This window comes from Arvicanthis niloticus, chromosome 4, assembly GCF_011762505.2.
Source record: "Arvicanthis niloticus isolate mArvNil1 chromosome 4, mArvNil1.pat.X, whole genome shotgun sequence".
Taxonomy (NCBI): Eukaryota; Metazoa; Chordata; class Mammalia; order Rodentia; family Muridae; genus Arvicanthis; species Arvicanthis niloticus.
Window position 1 is genome coordinate 101544995 of NC_047661.1, and position 27343 is coordinate 101572337.

The window sequence follows — 27343 nt, forward strand, 5'->3', positions numbered from 1 at the left end:
GTTGGAGAATCAATATCAGTTAGTGTCCTGGCTAGCGTGAGGTCTTTTGAGTGGTTTTTCCATCATTGATCCATCAGGGGTAATTCTGTGTATGTTGACTTCACACAGGTTTGTTGGTTTGTCTTTTCATCCACAGCAGAGCCCAAAATGAGCACAGCTTCCCCACAGAGAAAGCGCCAAGAGCAGTGTAGCAGATCATCTGCTGCAGGATCTTCCTCTTTCTGCCAGGTGCACTCCCAGCATGCAGCTGAGAGTGCGGATGCTCACACTGTGAAAACTCAGCAGAGGGATCTGAAATATTCCTATACGCTGTGAAAGCAAGTCAGTTTTCGCCATGCTCACATCCAGCGCTTCTCTGTGGGATGTGCCCTTTTCAAGCTCAGAAAACTGGTATTTTTTTCATGTCATTTAAATTTTTTTCTAGATCATATTTATGAAATGAGAAATACACATTTGTAGCTAAGGTAAACCTGCTAACGTCTTTGGATAAAATATCCAAAAAAATGGACCGTAGCCTAGATAATTACAGAATAATTAGAGCATATGAACAGAGCAGTCGAAACTGCCAAGCAAATCCAATCCAAGGCACGGCAGTTTTAAAATATTTGTCCTGCATTTGACAAAAAAGTTCACAGTTAATGGCAGTTCAGCACCAAGCCACATCTTGGAAGTCTAATTTTATATTACAGCATGCTGACAGTGTCTAGTTATATACAGAGACATGTGGATGATTCTGTGGCATGGACTTCTGTCAATATGAAACGGACACATGCCAAACAGTGAATCAACCATTTGTCAACTGTCAAAATATCATATCTATGATTTAAATTGTAGATTATTTTATATTTCATTATTCATCGTTGATTTGGATAATTTTTCTGTGACTCTAGCAAAATCCAATAGACTAAAAGTTATGTTTCTGCCCCTGCAGAACAGCGTGGGTCTCCCTTTGCCTTTACCATCAACTATCGGCCGTTAACTTCTGTGTCCACATCTAAACTTCCACTTAGAACATTGAATGAGTATTGAAATTTTCATGATTTATTTTAAAATACCCTCATCAGGGCAGGCTCGAAAAATGATTCAGGGGTTCCGAGCATAGGCTGCTCTTCCGATGCCCTGGGTTCTATTATCTGTGTTCATTTGATGGGTTACATCTGCAACTCCAGCCCCTATTGATTCACTCACTGCCTTCAGCTCACCAGACTGGACTCTAGGATGGTGGAGTATGTCTTCTATCCAGTAAATTGCCTGTACTGTTGAAAAGTGAGTATCATACTCTCAGTTTAAAGACTGTGTTCCTCAAAACTTTTTCAAAGGCAAATTGGAAAATAACTTTACTGAAGTGAAGGAAATGTTTGGTTTAGTAAGCATCTCAGGTCACACATGGATTTTAGACCAGGCTGGATTCAAAGGCACAAGCCAAAATTTGGTACCATCTTTAAATTTTCATTCTTTCCTTCTGGTTTTGCTCCTCAGAAGGTCTCTTCATGCCTATCCATGTATGTAGCCATGGAAAATGAATGCCAATACCTACAGATGTCCATGGCTACATATAAATTCTTATGAGGAAATATAAATTTATAGAATTTTACATATGATTATATCTGCATATAATTATAAATAATATTCATGTACATAAATGTACATATAAATTATTTACCATTTCCTCCTGTCAATGATTCTTCTCACCTGAACTGTGGGCTTAGTGATTCACACATAGGAGCTAGGGTGTGATGCAAGTTCTGCATGCATTTGGACATAGCCATGCCAGGACTGGCAGCTTCCTCCCAGAGTTTTGAAAGAAGCCAATGCCCTGTTGTGCAGAGTTCAGGCAGCAACTGACAGATTCCTGTGGAAAGAAATGGAGGTCATACCAAGATCTCAAATGAAGTACAGCTGAATCAGCTTTCCAAGAGAAGAAATGAGAAAAATATGGTTCATATTTAGTTCAGATTTATACATAGGGGTATTCTTCATCTATACATTGGCTCTAAATTAGGCAATCATTTTCCAGTTTGGGAGCAGCTCCCTCTGATGTTTCTTTTAATTTAGCACTCATAAAGATGAAATCTTGACATTTCAGAGCCTGAAGACATCCCTTTTAAAAAGCTCATTATTAATATACATTTCAAATATAAGTTAAAAATACTTTATAAAACAAAATTTTTAAAGTGCTTGAATTTCTCATTTGGAGAGAATTCTCTCTCTGTGTTTAAAATGTTTCTCCTGGCTGTCAGGCTTCTGGTTTCTGACAATAGTTTTTCTGTTGTTGTTTTGTTTGTTTTGTTGTTTGTTTGTTTGGTAGGTTAGTTTTTCTACCAATGTGAGCATTTGGTTAGTCTTTGGCAATTTGACCATTGCATCTAGATTAATTTTCTTCTTATTGTTGTGATAAAGACCAGAGTCAAAAGCAACTCCAGGAGGAAAGGGTTTTTTTTTTTTGGCTTACACATCCCAATCACAGTCCATCACTGCAGAAAGCCAAAGCAGGGCGGGAACCTGGAGGCAAGAACTCATGCAGAAGCCATGGAGGAGTCCTGCTTTCTGTCTTGCTCAGCCAGATTTCTTGTATAATTTGGTACCATCTGCTCAAGCATGGCATGCCACAATGGTTTCACCACTCCCACCACAACCAAAAAATGAATAAACTGCCCTACAATCTGATGGAGGAATTTTCTCAGTGGAAGTTCTCTCTTCCCAGGTAACTCCAGCTGTGTCAAGTTAACAAACCGGGCAGCACAGGGCCATTGGTATTCTCTGTTGGCTGGTGCTTATTCCAGTGATTTCCTGTATGCCTTGGTAACTAATCAGATGTCATTTCCCTTCTCACACCCACAAGGTCACATATTATGCCAGCATTTCAGCATTGGTGGTTTCATATCCATGTTCTTCAATGTAGGTAGGTTTTTGTCTTTTATACCTGTGCATTCTTTTCATTAATTAAATTATATTTTCATCTCTAGTTGCTGGACTTTGGCTCCTTTTTGGTTTGTAACTCATTAATTCGAGATGCTTGTTTTTCCTCTACTTTCTTGGGCATTAGGAGTACATTAATGGGTCTGAGGCCTGCGAGTGAGTGCACCTAGGAGCCCCCCAGACACATTCTGGGGGATCCATAGAACCCATAGCCAGCGCTAGCACGCCCCTTCCACCGCTCGCCCCTCCTGCAGTCTGAGGCCTGCGAGTGAGTGCACCTAGGAGCCCCCCAGACACATTCTGGGGGATCCATAAAACCCATAGCCAGCGCTAGCACGCTCCTTCTGCTGCTCGCCCCCCCTCCGGTCTGAGGCCTGCAGGGTCTGAGTCCCAGACCAGACCTCTACCAGGTCTGCAGTTGTGTGGACCCCGGATTCCACCTGAGACATACTGGAAGGTCCGCTCAACCCAGAGCCACAGAGGAACAACTGAACTCAGAGTGTCAGACAACATACCCTGAGATATCCAAGAGGAGACACTGCACCCAGAACAGCAGACATCTAGCTGGACTGCTACCTTGGAGGGACCATATCCTGAGGCATCCTAGAGATACCATTGTAATCAGGGCAGCTAGAAAAAATCACAAAGACATCTGGACTCCTAGAAGACCAAACAAAAGCGAGACAACTGGAAAGACAGGCTTCAATCAGAGACAGAAGTACAGGTAGCACTAGAATTAACCAGATGGCAAAAGGCAGGCGCAAGAACGTAAGCAACAGAAACCAAAGTTACATGGCATCATCAGAACCCAGTTCCCCCATCATAGCAAGCCCTGAACACCCCATCACACCAGAAAAGCAGGATTCAGAATTAAAATCACTTCTCATGATGATGATAGAGGACTTTAAGAAAGACATAAATAACACTCTCAAAGAACAGATAGAAACCCTTAGAGAGGAAACACAAAAATCCCTTAAGGAATTACAAGAAAATGCAACCAAACGGGAGAAGGAATTAAACAAAACCATGCAGGATCTAAAAACGGAAGTAGAAACAATAAAGAAATCACAAAGGGAGAACACCCTGGAGATAGAAAACTTAAAAAAAAAGATCAGGAGTCATAGATACAAGTATTACCAACAGAATACAAGAGATGGAAGAGAGAATCTCATGTGCAGAAGATACCATGGAAAACATTGACACAACTGTCAAAGAAAATGCAAAATACAAAAAGCTACTAACCCAAAATATACAAGAAATCCAAGACACAATGAGAAGGCCAAACCTAAGGATAATAGGAATAGATGAGGGGGAAGACTCCCAACTTAAAGGACCAGTAAATATTCTCAACAAAATTATAGAGGAAAACTTCCCTAACCTAAAGAAAGAGATGTCCATAAATATACAAGAAGCCTACAGAACTCCAAATAGTTTAGACCAGAAAAGAAATACTTCCCGCCACATAATAGTCAAAACATCAAATGTACAAAACAAAGAAAAAATACTAAAAGCAGTAAGGGAAAAAGGCAAAGTAACATATAAAGGCAGACCTATAAGAATTACACCAGACTTCTCACCAGAGACCATAAAAGCCAGAAGATCCTGGACTGATATCATACAGACCCTAAAAGAACATAAATGTCAGCCCAGACTACTATACCCAGCAAAACTGTCAATCATTATTGATGGAGAAACCAAAATATTCCATGACAAATCCCAATTTACACAGTATCTCAACACAAACCCAGCACTTCAAAGGATAATTGGTGGAAAACTCCATCACAAGGAGGGAAACTACAACCTGGAAAAAGCAGGAAAGTAATCTTCCAAAAACTGTAAAAGAAGGTAGCTACACAAACATATCTCCACTGCCAATAACAAAAATAACAGGAAACAACACTCATTTTTCCTTAATATCTCTTAATATCAATGGACTCAATTCGCCAATAAAAAGACATAGACTATCAGACTGGATACGTAAACAGGACCCAACATTTTGCTGCATTCAGGAAACGCACCTCTGTGGAAAGGACAGACACTACCTCAGAGTAAAAGGTTGGAAAACAATCTACCAAGCAAATGGTCCCAAGAAACAAGCTGGAGTAGCGATTCTAATATCAAATAAAATCAGTTTTCAACCAGAAGTAATCAAAAAAGATAAAGAAGGACACTTCATATTCATGAAAGGAAAAATGTACCAAGAGGAACTTGCAATTCTCAACATCTATGCCCCAAATGTAAGGGCACCCACATACATAAAAGACACTTTACTAAAACTTAAAGCATACATTGCACCCTACACAATAATAGTGGGAGATTTCAACACCCCACTCTCAGCTATGGACAGATCATGGAAACAGAAACTAAATTGAGACACAATGAAACTAACAGAAGTTATGAACCAATTGGACTTAACTGACATCTATAGAACATTTCATCCTAAAACAAAAGAATACACCTTCTTCTCAGCACCTCATGGTACCTTCTCGAAAATAGACCATATAATTGGTCACAAAACAGGCCTCAACAGATACAAAAAGATTGAAATAATCCCCAGCACCTTATCAGACCACCATGGATTAAGACTTGTCTTTGACATGGACAAAAACATCAGAAAAGCGACATACACTTGGCAACTGAACAATGCTCTACTCAATGATAACTTGGTCAAGGAAGAAATTAAGAAAGAAATTAAAGACTTTTTAGATTTAAATGAAAATGAGGACACATCATATCAAAACATGTGGGACTCATTGAAAGCAGTACTAAGAGGAAAAATCATAGCTCTAAGTGCTCACAAAAAGAAAGTGGAAAGAGCATACATCAACAACGTGACAGCAAACCTGAAAGCATTAGAACAAAAAGAAGCTAGTATACCCAAGAGGAGTAGATGGCAGGAAATAGTCAAACTCAGGGCTGAAATCAACCAAGTCGAAACAAAAAGAACTATACAAAATATCAACAAAACCAGGAGCTGGTTCTTTGAGAAAATCAACAAGATAGACAAACCCGTAGCCAGACTAACCAAAGGGCGCAGAGACAGCATTCAAATTAATAAAATCAGAACTGAAAAGGGAGACATAACAACAGAAACAGAGGAAATTAAAAAAATTATCAGATCCTACTACAAAGGCCTATACTCAACAAAATTGGAAAATCTGGAGGAAATGGACAATTTTCTAGATAGATACCAGGTACCAAAGTTAAACGAGGAGCAGATAAACCACCTAAACAGTCCCATAACGCCTAAAGAAATAGACACAGTCATTAAAAATCTTCCCACCAAAAAATGTCCGGGGCCAGATGGTTTCAGTGCAGAATTCTTTCAGACCTTCAAGGAAGACCTAATACCAATCCTCTTCAAGTTATTCCATCGAATAGAAACAGAAGGAACACTACCCAATTCATTCTATGAAGCTACCATTACACTCATACCTAAACCACAGAAAGACCCAACAAAGAAAGAGAACTACAGACCAATCTCTCTTATGAATATTGATGCAAAAATACTCAATAAAATTCTCGCAAACCGAATCCAACAACACATCAAAACAATTATCCATCAAGATCAAGTAGGCTTTATCCCAGGAATGCAGGGATGGTTCAATATTCGGAAATCCATCAATGTAATCCACTACATAAATAAACTCAAAGAGAAAAGCCACATGGTCATATCACTAGATGCTGAGAAAGCATTTGACAAAATTCAACATCCCTTCATGTTAAAAGTCTTGGAAAGATCAGGAATACAAGGCCCATATCTAAACATAGTAAAAGCAATATACAGCAAGCCAGTAGCCAACATCAAACTAAATGGAGAGAAACTTGAAGCAATCCCACTAAGATCAGGGACTAGGCAAGGCTGCCCACTCTCACCTTACCTATTCAATATAGTACTGGAAGTCTTAGCTAGAGCAATTAGACAACAAAAGGAAGTCAAATGGATACAGATAGGAAAGGAAGAAGTCAAAATTTCACTATTTGCAGATGATATGATAGTATACTTAAGTGAACCTAAAACTTCCACCAGAGAACTCCTAAACCTGATAAACAACTTTAGCAATGTGGCTGGATATAAAATCAACTCAAACAAATCAGTAGCCTTCCTCTACTCAAAGGATAAACAGGCAGAGAAAGAAATCAGGGAAATGACACCCTTCACAATAGCCACGAATAAAATAAATTATCTTGGAGTGAATCTAACCAAGCAAGTGAAAGATCTGTATGACAAGAACTTCAAGTCTCTGAAGAAAGAAATTGAAGAAGATCTCAGAAGATGGAAAGATCTCCCATGCTCCTGGATTGGCAGGATTAATTTAGTAAAAATGGCTATCCTGCCAAAAGCAATCTACAGATTCAATGCAATACCCATCAAAATTCCAAATCAATTCTTCATAGAGATAGAAAGAGCAATTTACAAATTCATTTGGAATAACAAAAAACCTAGGATAGCGAGAACTATTCTCAACAATAAAAGAACCTCTGGGGGAATCACCATTCCGGACCTCAAACTGTACTACAGAGCAGTAGTGATAAAAACTGCTTGGTATTGGTACAGAGACAGAAAGGACGATCAATGGAACAGAATTGAAGACCCAGAAATGAACCCGCATACCTATGGTCACTTGATATTTGACAAGGGAGCTAAAACCATCCAGTGGAAAAAGGACAGCATTTTCAACAAGTGGTGCTGGCTCAACTGGAGGTCAACATGTAGAAGAATGCAAATTAATCCATTCTTATCTCCTTGCACAAAGCTCAACTCCAAGTGGATAAAGGACCTTCACATAAAGCCAGGTACACTGAAAATATTAGAAGAGAAGTTGGGGAAGACCCTCGAATACCTAGGCACAGGGGAAAAGTTCCTGAACAGAACACCAATGGCTTATGCTCTAAGATCAAGAATCGACAAATGGGACCTCATCAAATTGCAAAGCTTCTGTAAGGCAAAGGACACTGTCAACAACACAAAACGGCAACCAACAGATTGGGAAAAGATCATTACCAATCCTACATCTGATAGGGGGCTAATATCTAATATTTACAAAGAGGTCAATAAATTAGACGCCAAACAACAAAATAACCCCATTAAAAAATGGGGTACAGAGCTAAACAAAGAATTCTCAACTGAGGAAACTCGAATGGCCGAGAAGCACCTTAAGAAATGCTCAACATCCTTAGTCATCAAGGAAATGCAAATCAAAACAACACTGAGATACCACCTCACACCAGTCAGAATGGCTAAGATCAAAAACTCAGGTGATAGTAGATGCTGGCGAGGATGTGAAGAAAGAGGAACACTCCTGCATTGTTGGTGGGGTTGCAAGCTGGTACAACCACTTTGGAAGTCAGTCTGGCGGTTCCTCAGAAAATTGGACATAGCACTACCTGAGGACCCAGCTATACCACTTCTGGGTATATACCCAGAAAATGCCTCAACAAATAACAAAGACATATGCTCCACTATGTTCATAGCAGCCCTATTTATAATAGCCAGAAGCTGGAAAGAACCCAGATGCCCTTCAACAGAGGAATGGATACAAAAAATGTGGTACATTTACACAATGGAATATTACTCAGCTATTAAAAATAATGAATTCGAGAAATTCTTAGGTAAATGGATGGATCTAGAAAATATCATCCTGAGTGAGGTAACCCAATCACAAAAGAACACACATGGTATTTACTCACTGATAAGCGGAGATTAGCCCAAAAGTTTGAAACAACAAAGATTCAACTACCAGACGACATGAAGCTCATGAAGAAGAAAGAACAAGTGAGGATGCCTAGGTCTTTCTTAGAAGGAGTAACTAAATAACCAAGGGAGCAAATATGGAGACAAAGTGTGGGTCAGAATCTGAAGGGGGGGTTGTAGGGAGACCATTGTGTCTGGGTATTCATTCCATAGGCAGTCACCAAAAATAGACGCTGATAGGGATGTCAGGATGGGAAAGCTGACAGCAGCCTGATAAGGCTGTCTCCTTAGAGGTCTCTCAGAGTCGGACATACCCAGAGACAGATACCCACAGCTACCCATTAATCTGATCAAAGTTCCCAATGGAGGAGTTAGAGAGTAAATTGAAGGAACCGTGAATCATAAGGGCTGGTGGCCCTGTGAGGAGGGCAAGAATACCAACCAGCCAGAGCTCCCCAGTGTCTAAACCACCAGCCCAGGAGCACATAGGGAGAGACACATGACTCCAGCTGTATATGTAGGGGAGGATGGCCCTGTTGGGCATAGGTGGGAGACAAGATCATTGGTACCCTGAAGGCTGAGCACTGAGGGGGGGGAATCTGAGGGTGGGGAGGGAGGCTGGGGGTAGGTGGGTAAACACCTTCATAGAGGCAGGAGGAGGGGGGATGGGATAAGGGGTTCCTGGGTGGTGGGGGAAATATGGTAAAGGGATAAAATTTGAAATGTAAATATTATATCCAATAAAAGAGGGGAAAAATAGAAAAGCGGTTAGAACCAACATTCTTAATAAAATGTCAGCCCTCTTAAAAAAAACTATCTTGATACTAAAATTTGTTTTGAGAATTGTATATTGCAGAATGATCAGCCTTGGTGTATCTACTCAACAAGCAAGATGGGCAGACCTGCTCAAACCTCTGAGGTCCGTGAATTCCATCTGGAGGCATCGAAGACACAGCATCAGAGGATTGTCAACTTGCTCTCCCCCCCACTCCTCTTCTAATATCTCAACGCCCATAATCAGCTTGAAGAAGCTAATGATGAGTCAGCGCCCCTATTCCCTGGGCATGGGGACTAAGGTGGTAAATGTTGGGCTGTCTCCCTAGGGAAAAGTAGTGGTTTTGTCGGAATAGAGAGGATTAGCTAGGGTTTATTGCATAGCCATAACCTATTAGTAGAAATCTGTATAATTAATATCAAGATGAAGATATAAATTCTTAAATGGCACCAATTTACTTTGTTTACAAATTTTAAGGTTTTCATTGGCATGAGCTTCTTAGTGATATAAGAGTGAGATGAATATTGTTACTCTCATAGGCATTGTACCAGTATAACACACTTAGGAATACAAAGCTTAGACCCAGTCCTTCTTTAACTTTTTTAACTGATTTGAGATGGTCAGCCTGTGAGTTAAGGGACTATAGCAAATTCATGACTTGGAGTTTATTATAAGGGTGTTCTCTATGTTTTATTTAGAAATAGCTGAGTGGAGTTAACAGGCAACAGTCCAGATTACCTTACATGGATAGCTGGTTTTCAAAACATCAGAAATCCTTAGAATTGGCATGACAAACATTTCAGTATTAATGTTCATTTTCATTAGAGACCTGTCTGCTCCGGACAGCTTCCTATGTTAAATTCTAAGAAGAAATTGAGCATCCTTGGAGTTACTCCAGTTGTGGTGAGACAGCCACTAGGCAAGAATTGCCACTTTCCTTCTACAGACAAATTACTGTCCAGAAAAGGACACACTTGCAGAATAGTCGACTGATTATATCTGCCTAGACAGAGTAATCAGCCCTTAATAATTCTGCAGCACTAAGGTCTGTCAGATGATCCTGGGCCAGAAGGCAGAAGAACAGATGCTCCAACGTTTTGAAGTAGAGCGAGTGTCCAGGTGTTCAGAGGTCTCTATAAATTGGCTAAGTTTTAGAAGCTATGCTTTGTGCTTCCCACAATTATAGTCAACTCAGTCATTCTGGATTTCTGATGGGGTTGAAAACTTATAGCTATTTACTTTGAGAGAAAAGATCTGAGCGTATGGTCATCAGCTGACATTCATCCTAAAGCCAAGGAAAAAGCCAGGTTCAGAACTAAGTGTTTTAGTTAGGATAGATGACAGAGGTGCTGGTTAGTCAACAAAAGGATGGACTGGGTATTAGGACTATCTTGTACCTCACTGGTACAAATAGGCATAATTATGCTCTAATTGTATTTTGAGAGAAAAGTTTCCTTTTAACAGGAAGGGTGATGTGTAGGAGGAGCTAAGGTGGGAGGAGTACTGAGAGGAAGAAAAGGAGTAAGAAGAGGAGAAGAAGAAGGAGAGGAGAAGCTAGGTGATGAAAGAGAGATAGAGGGGGGAGACAGGGAAGCAGATGTTCATGTATCTCCACCAGTCAAAGATAGTTGATATATCTAGGTTGGGTAGTGGGTTACACCTCTGATTGAACAATACCAAACTTATAAAGCCTATGATTAACATTTCTTAAAAAAATGTATAAATGCAAAAAGGGAAAGGGGGCATGGGATAGGGGTTTTCTAAGGGGGGGGATGGGGAAACGGGATGGTATCTGAAGTGTAAATGAAAGATCTAATAAAAAAAAATCTAGAAAGCATATAGTCTGATAGGTTTTCCCCCTTTTACTTTTACTTTTAGAAATAAAGATTACAATTCTTTTTTTTTTAAAAAAAAAAGGAGTACATTAATGTTATCTATTTAACATTTTTAAAAAATTAAATTAGTCATTTCTGGCTTTGTTTCTGTAGATTAATTTTTTTCTAAGAGCATATATTCCTATTTCTTTTCTGCCTGGTATTTTGTTACTGGCTGTAAACTTGTTAAAAATTTTTAAAAATTTATTTATATTCTTTCTAATTATTTGGTTCTGTGTGTGTTTGTGTGTGTGTGTGTGTGTGTGTGTGTACATAAATGCAGTATCAGCTGAGGCCAGAAGTTACTGGACTCTTGGGGCTGGAGTTAGTTATAGGGAATTTTAAGTCACATGACTTTGGGTTGGAGACTGAACTGTGGTCCTCAGAAGAGCAGTATTTGCTCTTAAACGCTGACCTATCTATCAAACTCTGAACTTTGTAAAAATTTTCATTGTGATTTGTTAGAATTTTGGTGTTGTGAGTAAGAAATATTTTCTGACTTATATAAAACAGGTTATGCATACATATGCAAAGTACTCATATTATGAATGTTAGCTGTTAGATTAGACTCATTGTGTACATAGTCAACTGATTTATACTAAAGGCATAATCTGTGTTCAATAAACTGTTCTGTGTAATTAGGAAAACCTTTTAAAAATTCAGAGTATCTATTTTCCCCAATACGTACAGAAATTAACTCAAGTGGATCATATGCTTAAATGTAAATGGCACAGTCATAACACTGTGAGACAGACAGGTGGAAAGAAAATCATAGAGACTATATGTGCAAATTTTAGATCAGAAAAGGTTTCAAGTTAGGACATGAAAAACACCATCTACAAAAGGACAAAACTACGATACTCTAGATTTTTAAATCCATTTTACATAGCTCTAATTAAACACTAAATTGAGTAATATTTAAAAAAAAAAGTTTCCTTGGAACTCATGGGATGTTAGGACCTCGTTAGGTCTTTGAGAGAAATATCAGAATGACATTATATTTGCAGAAGTGTAAAGGAAATAACTCACTATTTTATTTATTACTTTTTGTGGTGTTAGAAACGGGATTAGGAGTGACACACAGTAGGCAAATGTATGACTGCCAAGCTACAGCCCCTGCCTTGACTTGTTTTATAATAACTCAAACTTTTGAGAAGCAACCCGCTTCCACAAGAACGAATCCAGTCTCAGGACATTAATCCCTCTTAAAATCTCTGTATCAGTAACAACACTGCAGTGTGAGTTGTGGGGGACAAGCCAAGTCTACACCACCGCACAGGTCTGTATTAAAGCTCAAGCACTTTTCACTGTAACAATAACATTAAGAAGTAAGATCAGAAGCTGGAAACTGGGAAAAGCTACAATGTATGTATTACATATAAAACATTTATTCACAAGATAGAAAATTTGTACCATTTGGGCAAACTAAAGGGAACAAAGTGTTTGACAACATATTTCATAAAAGAAGATCTCTACATGGCCAAGGAACTCAATTCATTAAGGCCATGGTGATCCAAACTAAAACATATTAAGCCACAGACTCAATAGAATGACCTGAATGAAAGCTGTGATAACGTTGAAAGGTGGGAAAATAGAAATCTACAGCTTTATTACATTAGTAATAGGATGTTAATATTACTTTGAAAAAATGGCTGGGCAGTTTTTAATAGAAATACATTTACTTTGTGACTGCCAGTGCTAATCTCAGCCATTCACTCAAAAGAAATGAAAAACCTGTTTCCACAAATATAGAGGCTTATAGAAACTTTATTTTAAATAACTGCACATGAGACCTCAAATACTCACTGCGTGGCGAATAGTTTGACACCGCTACAGCCAATAAGGTGCTTCTTCAAATAATATGGAAAAGACTACAGACATGAAAGTGGCAGATGTTAAAATATATTGAGTAAACAACATCAGTTAAAAAGCAATTTTTGTATAAAGTTTATAAGTGTCGAGGATCAGTCTGTTGCTTTGTATTGTAATGTCAAATACTGGCCCCTGTGATCTGGTTGCCTCCATGGACAAAAAGATCCTCACATACTCTAAATGATGTTACATAACCTTGCTCCTTAATTTAAAACTATTGGTTAAATAAAGATGAGGACATCCTGTTCCTGGGCAGAAGAGAGGTGGGCAGGGCTTTGTTTCTGGGCTTGGGGTCTGAGCAGAGATCATGAGGTGAAAGGTGCAGAGAGATGAAAAGAAGAGAAGGTGCCATGGGGTAGGTGAATGCTGAGAACATGGCCATGAGTTCTGGTTTGTTGAGAGGCCCAGGTGGATTGGGCAAATTATATCACAGAGTTATTGGCAGGAAGGTAGACAGGATTCGTACCTGACCGACTCTAATGTTTGAAGACTTAGTATGAATATAAAGGTTTTGTGCTTTTTACTTAGGAACTGAATGACCAAAGGTAAGGTAGAAACCTGCAATTAATATTAACCACAACACCTAAGTAAAATACCAAGAAATTGATCAAGAAATGTGAAGTCATTTTTGATACTCTGGGAAGAGGTAGGAAGGAGTGACTGCATTTGGGAAAAATGTCTTTATCATGATTTTGGTAGATATTCTAAAGAAATGAAAACCTTTTATATTTGATGAAGCGTGATATTCACTTGTGTACATGATTTGTGTTAAATTACACTTGCTTAGAAGAGACAGAGGGCTGGATGTGTATGTCAGTACTACATTTGCCTATATGGCACTTAAAGTTCAATTCCCATCAATAAAGGAGACATATGTAAGAACAAAAGGAAAACAAATATGAAACCAGAAACAGCATAGTTCCGCAAGTCCAGTGGTGAGGGGCAACAAGGACAAGAGGAAGGAAAACAGAAAGAAAATTACTCTCTCTTCATTTATCATTGAAAATGGAAAACATTGTGTTTATCATATGCAGGCCTGTGGATTCCGCAGAGAACACAAGAATGTGTGTGCAGTTCATCAGTTGCTACACATAGAGGCTGGTGATACAACTACATAGTATGTACAGTGGATTCTCATTTGCTCAGATCTTAAACTATAATTTCCTTTAGAAATGTACTGTGGCTAGTATGCAACCAGTGTTTTCTGTGGTGCCTAGAGGGAAAAAAAATGAATCTCATCCATCTTGGTTTGGACTGTGCTAGTGAAAGTATGCTAATGTATTTTCCTGTGAATGTTACTTGCCGTGAACACCCAAGTAAATGGGGACTTGATTTTCACCAGTATAGAATGCATAATTTGCAAACTGTCAAGTGATATGTAGCACAAAACTGAATTTGGAGGAGGATTTAGAAACATATTGCAGTGAGGTCATGTTATCCAGATGCCAGGACTTAAGATTTAGATAATATCTATATAAACTTGTACAAATACAAATAAATTCTGGTAAATACAACTTCAATTTCAAAATACAAATGCAATAATGAAGTTGCTATAACAGAAAACTAGACATGTATTATGGGGCCTGTGGCACACTTCTAAACTCCTGAGATCAAAGAAAGCGTCACCTTGGACACTCCATCAGCTGCCTGCTGGACAGTCTGTTCATGCGTGGGATGTGAACTTATTGAGAAGACATTTGGTTTAGACAGAGACTTCTGTAGGACTCCAAACAAAGCCTTGTTTCATAGGATGTTTTATAAAGAGATCCAGGAGACACTTACTCAGTTTCCCATTTCTCTCCCATTCCTTGCACTTCTAGAGTGTTTTCTACGATGTGACAGAAGTGTTAATTCATCATCTGAATTAACCGACTTACAGTAGAGAGACAATTCAGCTAACAGATATTGAGTGTCTTAGGTAACACGTTTATATTAATTAACACTGATGGAGTTCTTACAGCAGAGTACTTCACAACAAAGTAACTCATTTATTCCCCAAGACATCCTGGAAGAGCTGTTGTGTTGTTAACACCATCTCACAAATAAGGAAACAGAACAGAATTGGCAGGGCAGGGCTTTAACATGAGGCCATATGTCCTGGCTGAGTCTGGCTTTTCACTCCACTGTACTGCCTTGTTTTAAGCTATTAATTTATAGATGTGTCTCTCTCACTTTAAATTGTCATTTGAAATTTATATGTATATTTAGTCTGGCATAAAATAATATTTGGCATGTATATAGTCTTGAATGATAAAGAGCTAGTTAAGCTATTGATTTATAAAACATTTTGTATTATGTTTACTGAGACCCCTTTCAAAAATCAATTCTTTTGTATATTTTATGTTTACAACCTGATATTATGGTCACCAGTTATAATGTGTCAGAAGAGTCCAGATCTCATCTCTCTCCTTTAATATAATATAATCTGTAACACTAATATACATTTCTTCCCCAGGCTGTGATCTAGCCAACTAGGAAGAACAGTAAAACATTCTAACATTTTTCTCTGTGTTTTGGGCAACACTCTGCATACTAAGCTTGCTAGAGCCAGTGAGGGAGGAGGTGCGGCCTATGTACCTGGACAGCATTAAAAATTTCACTACCTTTTAAAAGGCTTGCCAACAAAGACTGCCTAACTGTAAGCCATTTAACTTTCTCTGGCTTCTGCTTGAAAGAAGAAGCTGTGTTTTCTTTTATATCTTTATTCTGTGAAGCCCAAGTGGGAAAACATACATCATGCCATAATGTAACTGAGTTTGGGAAAAAAAAATAACTGAGTCCTACATCTAAGTGTTTGGTCAGATTTATAAGAATTACTTCTTATTCACACAGCCATGTCCTACAGCAATTTAGATTTTCTGTGATGTTTTATTAATACATTTCATGGTCCGATCATTTATTTGTTATTCCTAAATTTTTGACTGGACTCAGACTTAGAAATAGAAGCTCTCAGCGAGGACAGCCTCCAGCTCTTGGCAATCTGTTCCTGGCGCTTTTCTTTGGCTTCTTTCGTTCTCATAAATAAAAGTTTAGCATATTCCACAGCCTCCTCTTCGTGCATTGCCTCATTTGTGTTAGGGCATATGAAGTAACAGCACACTGACTTTGGGGTACCGTGATCCTGGGCTTTGTACCTTCTTTGTTTAAGGGCTTTCTGACTACATATTGATTGACATCTTCTTTAGAAAGATTGGAAAGTTTTTCCAATTCTGCTAACCATTTCTGGCGCCAACTGTAAGTTCAGGAAGTCTCTCTCTCTCTCTCTCTCTCTCTCTCTCTCTCTCTCTCTCTCTCTCTCTCTCTCTCTCTGTCTCTCAGCCAAGTTGAGAATACTCAGATTGGCATCCATGATACAACTGGCCACAGATTTGCACTTCCTCTCCCAGTTCTCCTCGGTCTGACACAAGAATGCCCATATTCAACAGCAGGTGTGCTCTTCTGTGGGTCAAGTCGTCTTGCTTCATGGAAAAGCCTTGTTTTCCACTCCCACTATTGATCCTGTCCACATGATCCTTACACTCTTCACCTAGAGCAGCAACAGCAATCGCTGTGATCTAAGTTTCGATGAGTTCCTGACAGCTGAAAGATGAGTGAGTTGTACTCAGTTTCTTCTTGGCACAGCTGACCACACCCAAGAGAGAATAATGATACATCTTAAAGATTACTAATATCTGAAGCTTTTATTTCATTAAATGCAGTTTCCATCTGACAGGAAGAAATTACCTGAAGCTATAGCTGCAATTTCATTTAAGTAGGAAACAAGAGGCTCAGATGAGTAGTTATGGCTTCTCTTGGGAAAATAATTTAGAAAACTTAACACATTATTTTAAAAAAACAATAAAATGGTGCCATAAAGCATGATGTTTTAAGAGCAGTTTAACAATTAAAAATAGGTATTGTGTTTTTTATACTATGGATGATGTTCACTGTAGTATATTAACTGAAATAATCAAGAGGAAATAAAACTGATGGAAGACATAATTCATCAAGATAATGTACAGGCTAATTAGAATGGTGTCCATATTTAGTGTTAAAATTACAGTATGCATGCTTTTTTCAAACAACATGTTATTATAGTCAGAATAATGAAATTGACATTTCTTCAGGTAGTAAGCAGAAAACTAGCTATTCTGTAACTTTTCTATACACTTGCCCCTAAAATTTCTGAATGCATTGCCTTACATAGCAAAGGGCACTTTGAAAATTTGGACAAGTTAAAAAATTTTGATGGTTTGTGTATCTCTATTCTTGGTAATCTTGATGCCCCATATATTACAAAATGCTTTTAAGATAGAAGAAGTAAGCAGAATGATGAAAGAATGGGGAAGAAGAAACTGGAGGGAAGCAACTGCTGGCTTTGAAGACAGAAGAGGGTTGAAGTCAGGATAGTAGGTACCATCTTAGAACACTGGAGAGCATCAAGGGAGATTTGCCCATGAACCCCTTGTCCGTTGCTTTATAGTGTTCCCTTTGATTTCAAACATCCAACATTAGCATAAAGTAAGCCTTCCTTGTTTAAAGCCTTATGGTTTGAACTAACTTATAACTATCAGTAATAAGAAAGTAGAAGAATGAAATTTCTAATAACATTTTTGAAATGTCATACATTTATACAATGTATTTTGGTCACATTCATTCACCACTGTATTCTTTCAACTTTCACTAGTGCTCTCTGTCTCCCTCTCTACTTTGTGTCCTCCATTTTATTGTTATTAATAACCACCTGGTCCAGTTAGTGCTGTCCTCATGCTATGAGCGTGTGTCCATGTACTCCAGCATGGTTCTTCTATCAGAGGCCACATCCCCAAAGGAGAGTGATTCTAACGATGGATGAATAGCTTTTCTCATATGTGAGGGCTGATGCATCTCCTCTTCAGGCTGGAATATTGCCTGTACCATCCATGTACAGGTCTTGTAGGTAACCACAGCTGCTGTGAGTTGCTGGGTGCAACAGCCATGTGGTGTCCAGAAGCCAGTGTGTTATAGTACACCCTATTCCCCAGCTCTTACAGTCTCTCTACCCTGTCTTGCATGGTATTCCCTGAGCGTTAGATGGATAGGTTAATATAGATGATCATTCCTTAGCTGAACACTCAGTTATTTATATTAGGCAATCTCTGCATTAACCATTTACTCCTCATTGCCAAAACAATCTCTGACCAAAGTTGAGAGTAACACACATCTATGTTTAGAATAATTTTAGAACATAAAGAAATCGAATACTAGAAGTATCAATACCAATTCTTTTATGGGTCATGAATATAACACAGTTAAACATTTATTGAAAGCAAATGCTTTTGGTATGGGGTCAACAATGAGTTTTAGAGCTCTTAGGATTTTGTAGATTGTTGCTCACTGATTCTGAATAAATTAGAAATTAGCTTTGTATATGATAATCTCTGACACAAATTCTACAATGGTAGTGTTAAAAATTAGTCATTCAAATGGCTTAAAAACAACAATTCCATGGTAAGACACCTGTAGACATAATAGGGTATTAGGGATTTTTGGGTGTGTGTACAAATAATTTTTCTCAAGGTAGGCAAATGTGTGCATTAGTTTACTAGCTTTGGATTATACATTATATAGGTTTGGGTTATGCACACATTCCTTTTCTAATAATACAGTTAGCAGCCTAACTTCTTTACCTTCATGCACACATACAGCTTTTCCCAAAAAGTATTTAGCATCCTGCTGACAAGAAAAAGACACATCAGTATCAGGCTACAAGTGCCCACTATAAACAACAGAAATAAATTACTCTCATTAGCAACTCTTTCTTTCTTTTTCTTAATTTTAATTTTTTTATTTTACACTCCAACTGCAGATTCCCCTCCCTCCTATCCTCCCAAACCCTGCCCCTCTACCTTCCCTCTCCCATCCTCCCATCCACTCTTCTTCTAAACTTTCATCACTATCTACCAGACATGCCCTATCAAGTTGCAGTAAGACTAGTCACCTCCTCTCCTATTAAATCTGGACTAGAAAATCCAGTAGGAGAAAGGGGTACCAAAAGCAGGCAACAGGGTCAGTCATCATCTGTTCCCCCTTGTAGGGGGTCCCACATGACAAAGCTACACAACTGTAACATATTTGCCTACATCAGTCCCAACTCCCTGGTTGGCAGTTCAGTCTCTGTGAACGCCTATGGACCCAGGTTAGTTGAGTCTGTGGGTGTTCTTACAGTGTTCTTGACTCCTCTGACTTCTATACTCCTTCCTCTCTTCTTCAAGATTCCCCAAGTTCCACCTAGTGCTTGGCTGTAGGTCTCTTCTCATCAGTTGCTGGGTGAAGCCTCTCCAATAACAATTGGGCTAGATGACAGTCTATGAGTATAGCAGAATATATTAGGAATCCATCTCTTTCTTTCTTTCTTTCTTTCTTTCTTTCTTTCTTTCTTTCTTTCTTTCTTTCTTTCTTTCTTTCTTTTTGTTTTCCATTCATGTTTGATTCTATTATTGATCTATGGGTTACCCAGTCTCTGTCTCCTGGCTTTCTGAGCAGTGTCAGGGGTCCTCTCTCATGGCATGTATCTCAAGCTGGACCAGTCATTGGTTGACCACTTCTACAATTTCTGTGCTACCACACAGGGAGAGGGAAGGTAGAGGGGCAGGGTTTGGGAGGATAGGAGGGAGGGGAATCTGTAGTTGGAGTGTACCTACCCCAGCACAACTTGTAGGCAGGACAAATTATAGGTTGAAGGTTTTGTGACTGTGTTATCAACCCTCTTTCTGTTCAAACATGCAATACAATCTGTGATTTATAAGCCATGGGATAATTTGGTATAGACTGGTTTTTAATACCTGTAATATAAGGCAAGCCTAATGTCCCCAAGTCAACTTTTAAGGCGAATTCTCTATTTTTATCTTATACCTGCACATTATAGACATGCATAAGATTAAGATGAGATGCATGGCTGAGGAGTGAGTATATAATCTGTCAGTCACAGCTGAGAACCGCCCATGATATACTCCCTGGCACATCATTCTTCTTTTCTTGAAGTCCAAACAATCATTGGGATCATTGACTATCTTCACTCATGTGACTCGCTGCTCCTTTGCAGTGTATCTGATATTTTCTTGCTACTTTGCAAATACATATAGGCTTTTATCTCGATTCTTTGAATAAGAGGCCAAGAAACTGGAAATACCCATCCTGGATCCTAAGCATTAGTAATATTTTGGTCAAAAATATTTTCCATTAAGTTGTAGACAGAAACCAATAGAAATTAGACATTGTTACCATGACTTAATTTGTTGGAAATATTAAATAATCAGTATCTAACTATGGGAATTAATGAGCACTTTAAGTATTTTCCTTTCATTTGTAATGTTTTATGCATTAGTGTACTTTAGTACTGATAAGAGGCTTATGAGATGTTTATTAAAGATGTGAAAATGATTTGTTATGTCATATTTCAGTGAAACTATACAACACAACACGATAGAGCGGTGTTGCTGAATGTTAAACCTCCTGTGAAAAACACAAAGCAACCGCCATTGTCCCATAGTGTTAAGGATGTTCTTTAGCAATGTGGTGTGAATGCCATTTGCATAAAGTAGGTGTTAGTATGATGAAAAATTTAAAATGCTGCCTGCTTGTGTGCACAATTAAGAGCTCATGGATAGAAAGTATCTCTGTTATGTTTTATTTTGCTGTAAAATGACCAAGGCAACTCTTATAAAGAAAAATATTTGATTGAGTGCTGGCTTAAAGTTCAGAGGTTTGATCTATTATCATCATGGTAGGAAGCGTGGCAGCATGCAAGCAGACATGGTGTTAGAGGAGTAGCTGAGAGTTCTATATCCAGATCTGCAGGCAGCAAAATGAAAGAGTGATCCTGGGCCTGACACCAGGATCTGACATATCAAAGCCCCAGTCCTAATGATTCACTTCCTCCAAGAAGGCCATACCTCTTAAAAGTCCACCAAAGAAAGCCTCTTGGTTAATTGGATAGGCATATACATTTGTTGTCAATATACCTCAACATGTATGATGTTGATATTAATTTAACATCTTGTTTATTGATATAATAATAGACTCTTTACAAGAAATGTACAAAATGACAAAATCATTGAGTGTTATGCTGTAAGTTTGTATCTTCCCAACATTTTATCCTGAAACATAATCCTCAATGTGGCAATATTAAGACTAAGGTCTAAGAAACATTATTAGGTAATAATGTAGAGTTCCTGTGATTGAAATTGGGACTAGAGAAGCGGCCCTGACTGCTCTGCCTCTGAAGATATAACAGGAATGTACTATTGATGAAGCACAGCACAAAGCCTCACTAGACATAAAGAACTCACTCTGATCTTCAGTTTATAAGCATCAGAACTTTCAGCAGTAAGTTTCTGTTATTATAACTTCTCCAGTATATTTTGTTATAGCACTATTCGACTAAGGAATGGGCATTATCTCCCTCATTATATGGTGACTACAGTTAAATTTGTTTTGCATGGATGCATTTTAGGAAGTTGTGACAGCATGAACAGGATAGGCACAGGTTCAAGTCAGACAAAATCCCAGCATGATAAAAGGGAAGTGGGCAAAAGGTTCCACCCTAACCAAGAAGCTATTTGCAATTGGTAGCTGCTGGTGAGGGAAAACCTGTTTGTTCTAAGGGAGTGGCACTGAGTACACCAACCACACTCCAAGACAGGCATCATGCCCAACATTAGCTGGTCAACATAAAACAGACTCTGTTTTAGTCAGTGTTCTCCAGAGTAACAGATTTCCCCACCCCCAAACATACACACATGGGCTGGGTATTTCCAGTTTCTTGGCCTCCTATTCCAGGAGTTGAAATAAAAGCCAACAAGTGCAGCCATCACAGACCTGATGTTTGTTTGTTTACTGTGTTCTTTTTCTTTTATTTTAGTATTTTTTAAAAAAATATTTGGGGACTTTTTGTTTGTATGACTTGTTTTAGTGAGAAAGAATGAAAGAGAGAGAGATGAGAGAATGAGAGAGAGAGAGAGAGAGAGAGAGAGAGAGAGAGAGAGAGAGAATGAGAATTTGGTTGGGCCGTAAGGTGGGCAGAACCTAGGATATATACAAGGAGATACACTTTATTAAAGATTTTTAAGCCAGTAAATAAAAATTTTAAAAGTAACATCAACCATAAAAATAGAAAGAAAATTTCTCACAAGAATTTTCATAAACCTACCTAGTCTGAATGGTTTCTTATTGCATCTTCATTTCTGGGTGATGCTGGATTTTGTCAACTTGCTAATTAAAACTGTCACACATATAATTAGTTCTTAAGTGACAAAGGCAAAAGATGAGAAGATTTCAGATAAGCATAAAGTTATGATGTCAAATTTATTCATAGAGCTGAAATAATTATCTTTTAAACTATTTAGGAAGAAATTTCACTGTTGTTACAACTTTTAAAATCAATATGATGAATTAATTATTAAAAATTCATATCTTAAAAGGGTGATGATAATACATCTAGAAAAAGAAGATAGACAAAAGGAATGAGCAAGTTCTATACAGTTCCACAGATTGCAAAATTGAAAAAAGTAGACACTTCTTAAAATTTATTTTTGAGATATAGAACTAATACTGCTTACCATTCTAGATCTAGCTGCTCTAGCCAGAGCAATTAGACCATAAAGGAAGTCAAAGAGATACAAATTGGAAAAGAAGAAGTCATGATATCAATATTTGTAGATGATATGATAGTATAAATAAGCAACCCCAAAAATTCTACCAGAGAACTTCTACACCTGATAAACAACTTCAGAAAAGTGGCTGGATATGACATTAATGCAAACAAATCAGCCTTTCTCTACACAAAGGATAAACGGACTGAGAAAAACATTAAGGAAACAAAACCTTTTAAAATAGTCCGAAATAATATAAAATATCTTGGCATAATTCTAACAAAGCAAGTGAAAGATCTTTGTGACAAGAACTTCAAGTCTCTCAAGAAAGAAATCAAAAAAAAAAAAAAAAAAAACCCTCAGAAGATAGAAAGATCTCCCATGCCCATGGGTCAGTAGGAATAGCATAGTAAAAACACCCATTTTACCAAAAGCAATCTACAGATTCAATGAAATCCCCATCAAAATTCCAACTCACAGAGATAGAAAGAGCAATTCTCAACTTCATATGGAATAACAAAAAACCTAGGACAGAGAACACAATTCTCAACAGTAAAGAACTTCTGGGGGAATCATCATGCCTGACCTCAAGCTGTAATACAGAGTAATAGTATTTAAAAACTGTATTGTATTGGTGCAGAGACAGACAGATAGATCAATGGAATAGAACTGAAGACCCATAAATAAACCCACACATCTATGTTCAGTTGATTTTTGACAAAGAAGCCAAAACTACTCAGTGGAAAAAAGAAAGCATCTTCAACAAATGGTGCTACTCTAACTGGTAACCTGCATGTAGCAGAATACAAATTGATCCATTTTATCTCCTTCTACAAAGCTCAGTCAAAGTGGCTTAAGGACCTCCACATAAAACCAGATAAGCTGAATCTAATAGAAGTGGGAAATACCCTTGAACACATTGGCACACAGGAAAATTTCCTGAACAGAACCTCAGTGGCTCAGGCTCTAAATCAACAGTTGAAAAATGGGACCTCATGAAACTGAAAAGTTTCTATAAGGCAAAGAACACTGTCAACAGGACAAAATGGCAATCCTACTTAGAAAGGGGTACAAAATGATCATGACAGGCAGAGGGAGAGAGGGACCTGGGTGGAAGGGAGGAGAGAAAAGGGTGCCATATCAGGTATGGGAAGAGACAGGAGAGAAGTACAGAGGGCCAGGAGAATGAAAGAAATATGTATCAGTGGAGGGTGGGGAACCGGGTGGGGGAGACTACTTGAAAGTTCCAGATACCAGGGAGGCTCCCAGGACCCAATGGGGATGACATTAGCCAAAATGCCCAAAAGTGGGGAGATAAAACCTCAAGAGACCACTTCTAGAAGATAGACATTGCCCCTAGTTGAAGGATGTGGGTCACCCATGCATTTCAAAATTTTTAACCCAGAATTGTTTCTGTCTAAAGGAAATGAAGGGGAAAAAAGTGGAACAGAGACTGAAGGAAAGGACCATCCAGAGACTGCCCCACCTTGGGATCCATCCCATCCACAGATACCAAACCCCAACCCTATTGCTGATACCAAGATGTTCTTGTAGACAGGAGTCAGGTGTGGCTGTCTTCTGAGAGGCTTTACCAGCATCTGACTAAGACAGAAGCAGATATTCACAGCCAAGCATTTACTGAGCCTGGGGATTCCAATGGAAGAGATAAGGGAAATGTTGCTGGAGCTGAAGGGAACTGCAACCCCATAGGAAGAACAACAACAATATCAACCAACCAGATCCCTCAGAGCTTCCAGGGACTAAATCACGAACCAAAGAGTACTCATAGAAGGACCCATGGCTCCAGCCATATATGGAATAAAGGACTGCCTCATTTGACATCAGTGAAAGGGGAAGCACTTGTTCCTGTGGAGGCTTGATCCCCCAGAGAAGAGGGATGCTAGAGGGGTGAGGTGGATGTGTGTAGATGGTTGGGGAAGCACCCTCTTAGAGGCAAAATGTAGTGGGATGGAATGAGATTCATAGAGCGGAGACTGGGAAGGGGGATAACATTTGAAATGTAAACAAATAAAATGATTATTAAAAAAAGAAACAAAGAAATCAGTCTTAAACAAATGATGAAAATGTTAAAATTTAAGATTGGAGTGATTTAGTTAATGGAGTTCTGTCTATTGAAAAAAAGTAGAGTTGGAGACCAAAGGATCAGGAGTTCAAGGCCATTAATGACTATCTACTGAAATTCAGACTAGTCTGGGATACATGATTCAGTATCTCAATAAACAAACAAAAGTATGTGACACACAGATTCTGAATTAATCACAAAAATAACAAGTGTTTACCACTCTAGTTGGTGGCATGAACCTGGAAGAGCTGGGCCTAAAAATGAGGAGGATGTAAGTCTCATTCAATAGCCAACTTCCTTCAGAACATCAGATCATTCATACCCTGACAGGTAAGAAAGGTCACCCGAATACAGTTCTCATGAATCCAAGCTGTGTACAATACAAGGACAAGCTGCATGTGACAAAACCATGTTTTACATTGAGACATATAAACAAATAACAATAGCCAGCTGTAATGAACAATCTGAAGTAAAATCACTCCTATCCACCATAACTGGGAGGGGCAGAAAGGCAGATCTCAGGAAGCAGTTTCATGCCTTTGAAGAGATTGAGATCACAAGACTCTTTTGAAGTTTTGTCACAAGCATTCAGAATTTCCTTGCACAATCATTCTTGGTCTGTGTTTCAGCAGATAAGGTGTAAGATTTTTCCCATATTATCAATGTAATGTGTCTTTTTAAACATTTAATAAGTTTAAACCACAGTTAGTATTACTGCCCTAATTTTTAATATTCTTACATATCTACAACCATTCATTAGTTTCTACTCGTCTGATTGTCAGAAAAAAATTTGCCTTATAAAAAACCGAAGTTGTAGTTTATTGCGAAATTCACTAAGTTGCTTTGTTACAGTGCACACATATCCCTCTAACAGGACATAATAAATGTTCTTTTCATTTATGAATAAGCAGTTTGTCATTTCATCACACAATCAAGCAATATTGTTTTTGTTGAATTTAATATAAACGTGATTATGTAATAGTTTTCAAAATTTGTTGGGCTTGTTTTATAAAAGCCATTTCTGGACACCCCATGTTGTTTCCTGTGCTATTCATTAATTTACTTCTTCAATAGTAGTAAATATGCTCGTTAAGATCTGTTTTAATTAGCACATAGAACAATAGCTTTGTTTCATTCTTGCCTTATACAGTTGTGCTTGGTCACACCCCACAGCTCCCCACGGTGTCTCTGCTGTCCCTTCCACCCCACAGCTCCCCACGGTGTCTCAGATGTCCTTTCCATTTCCCCTTCCACTTCCCTCTCATGTTTCTTCCATTTCTGCCTCACACCATGCTCATTAAAGCCATATTTGTCTCTTTTTTTCAAAGTCCTCGTTCTAGTTTCCTAGCCTTCATGTACACTTGTGGTCACATAAATACATATAGAATATAAAAGCTAGGGTTTGCTTATATTGGAGATATATGCCAATTGTCTTTCTGAGCCCAAGTTGCTTCACTTAACATAATAACTTTGTTTCACTCATTTTCCTGTAAAGTTTGCAATTTCACTTTGCAGTATAGCTACGCCATATGTTAACTCCATTTTTAGTTTTTTTGTTTTGTTGTTATTTTTGAGAAGCTTTCATACCGATTTCATACTAGTGGTATGTTCTGTAGTGAACATACCACTTTATATTTAAGTACTTATATTTAAGTATTTATATTAATGTCCATTCTTTGATGGACATTATTGAACATAACAATATAATCAATGTAAATATTCTTGTACATATATCTTGGTAGACAAATGGACCAATTGCTGCTAAATGCATAACTAGCCATAGCATGAATATAGAAAAAAAGACCCTCTACTTTTCTCTTCCAAAGGAATGACTTTTGTTTGTAAATAAGGCATCTAAAGTAACCCACAGTTCTGTGTCTGTGGGTCAAAGTAAGGAGCTAAAGCAATTGATGTAATGTTTGGCTACATGCAAAGCATGAGTCAGGTACATGATGCTGAACAGTGCAATGGTAGGCTGCCAAAAATCAAATGTTTAGGGTCAAACAGTGGTGCTTTGATCCTGTAGATCTGGTTCATTCTCAGAGCTATTGAGTGAAAAGTCACATTTCCGGTTTTCAATTGTTCCACTTCTTTTCTCTGTAAAATTGTCGTATTTATCGTTCGGATATGTCTGTCTCTTGCAATCATGAGTCTTTGATATTTTGAAAGAAATGAGTTGATTTAGGAACATTTTAGGCAGCCTATCAATGGCTAAAAATAATTTTTGAATATTTAAAGCACACTTTGAGTTCCAACTTCCTGAGGCACAGCATGGTACCACAGAGGAAGAGTCAATGTAATTTTTAAATGTTCTTTGTTCTCTGTGACTGAATTAATATAGATTCTTGAAGTATTTCACAAAACATAACAAATGTAGAATTCACAGGATGTTTTTTTTTCTTCACGATGTAAAAATTAGAAGATGAAGCAATTGTCTGCAATTTAAGAAACCAGAAGTTCTAGATGAGTGTTCACCAAGAGGGTTTGGGAGAGAATAATGTTGAAACAAAACAG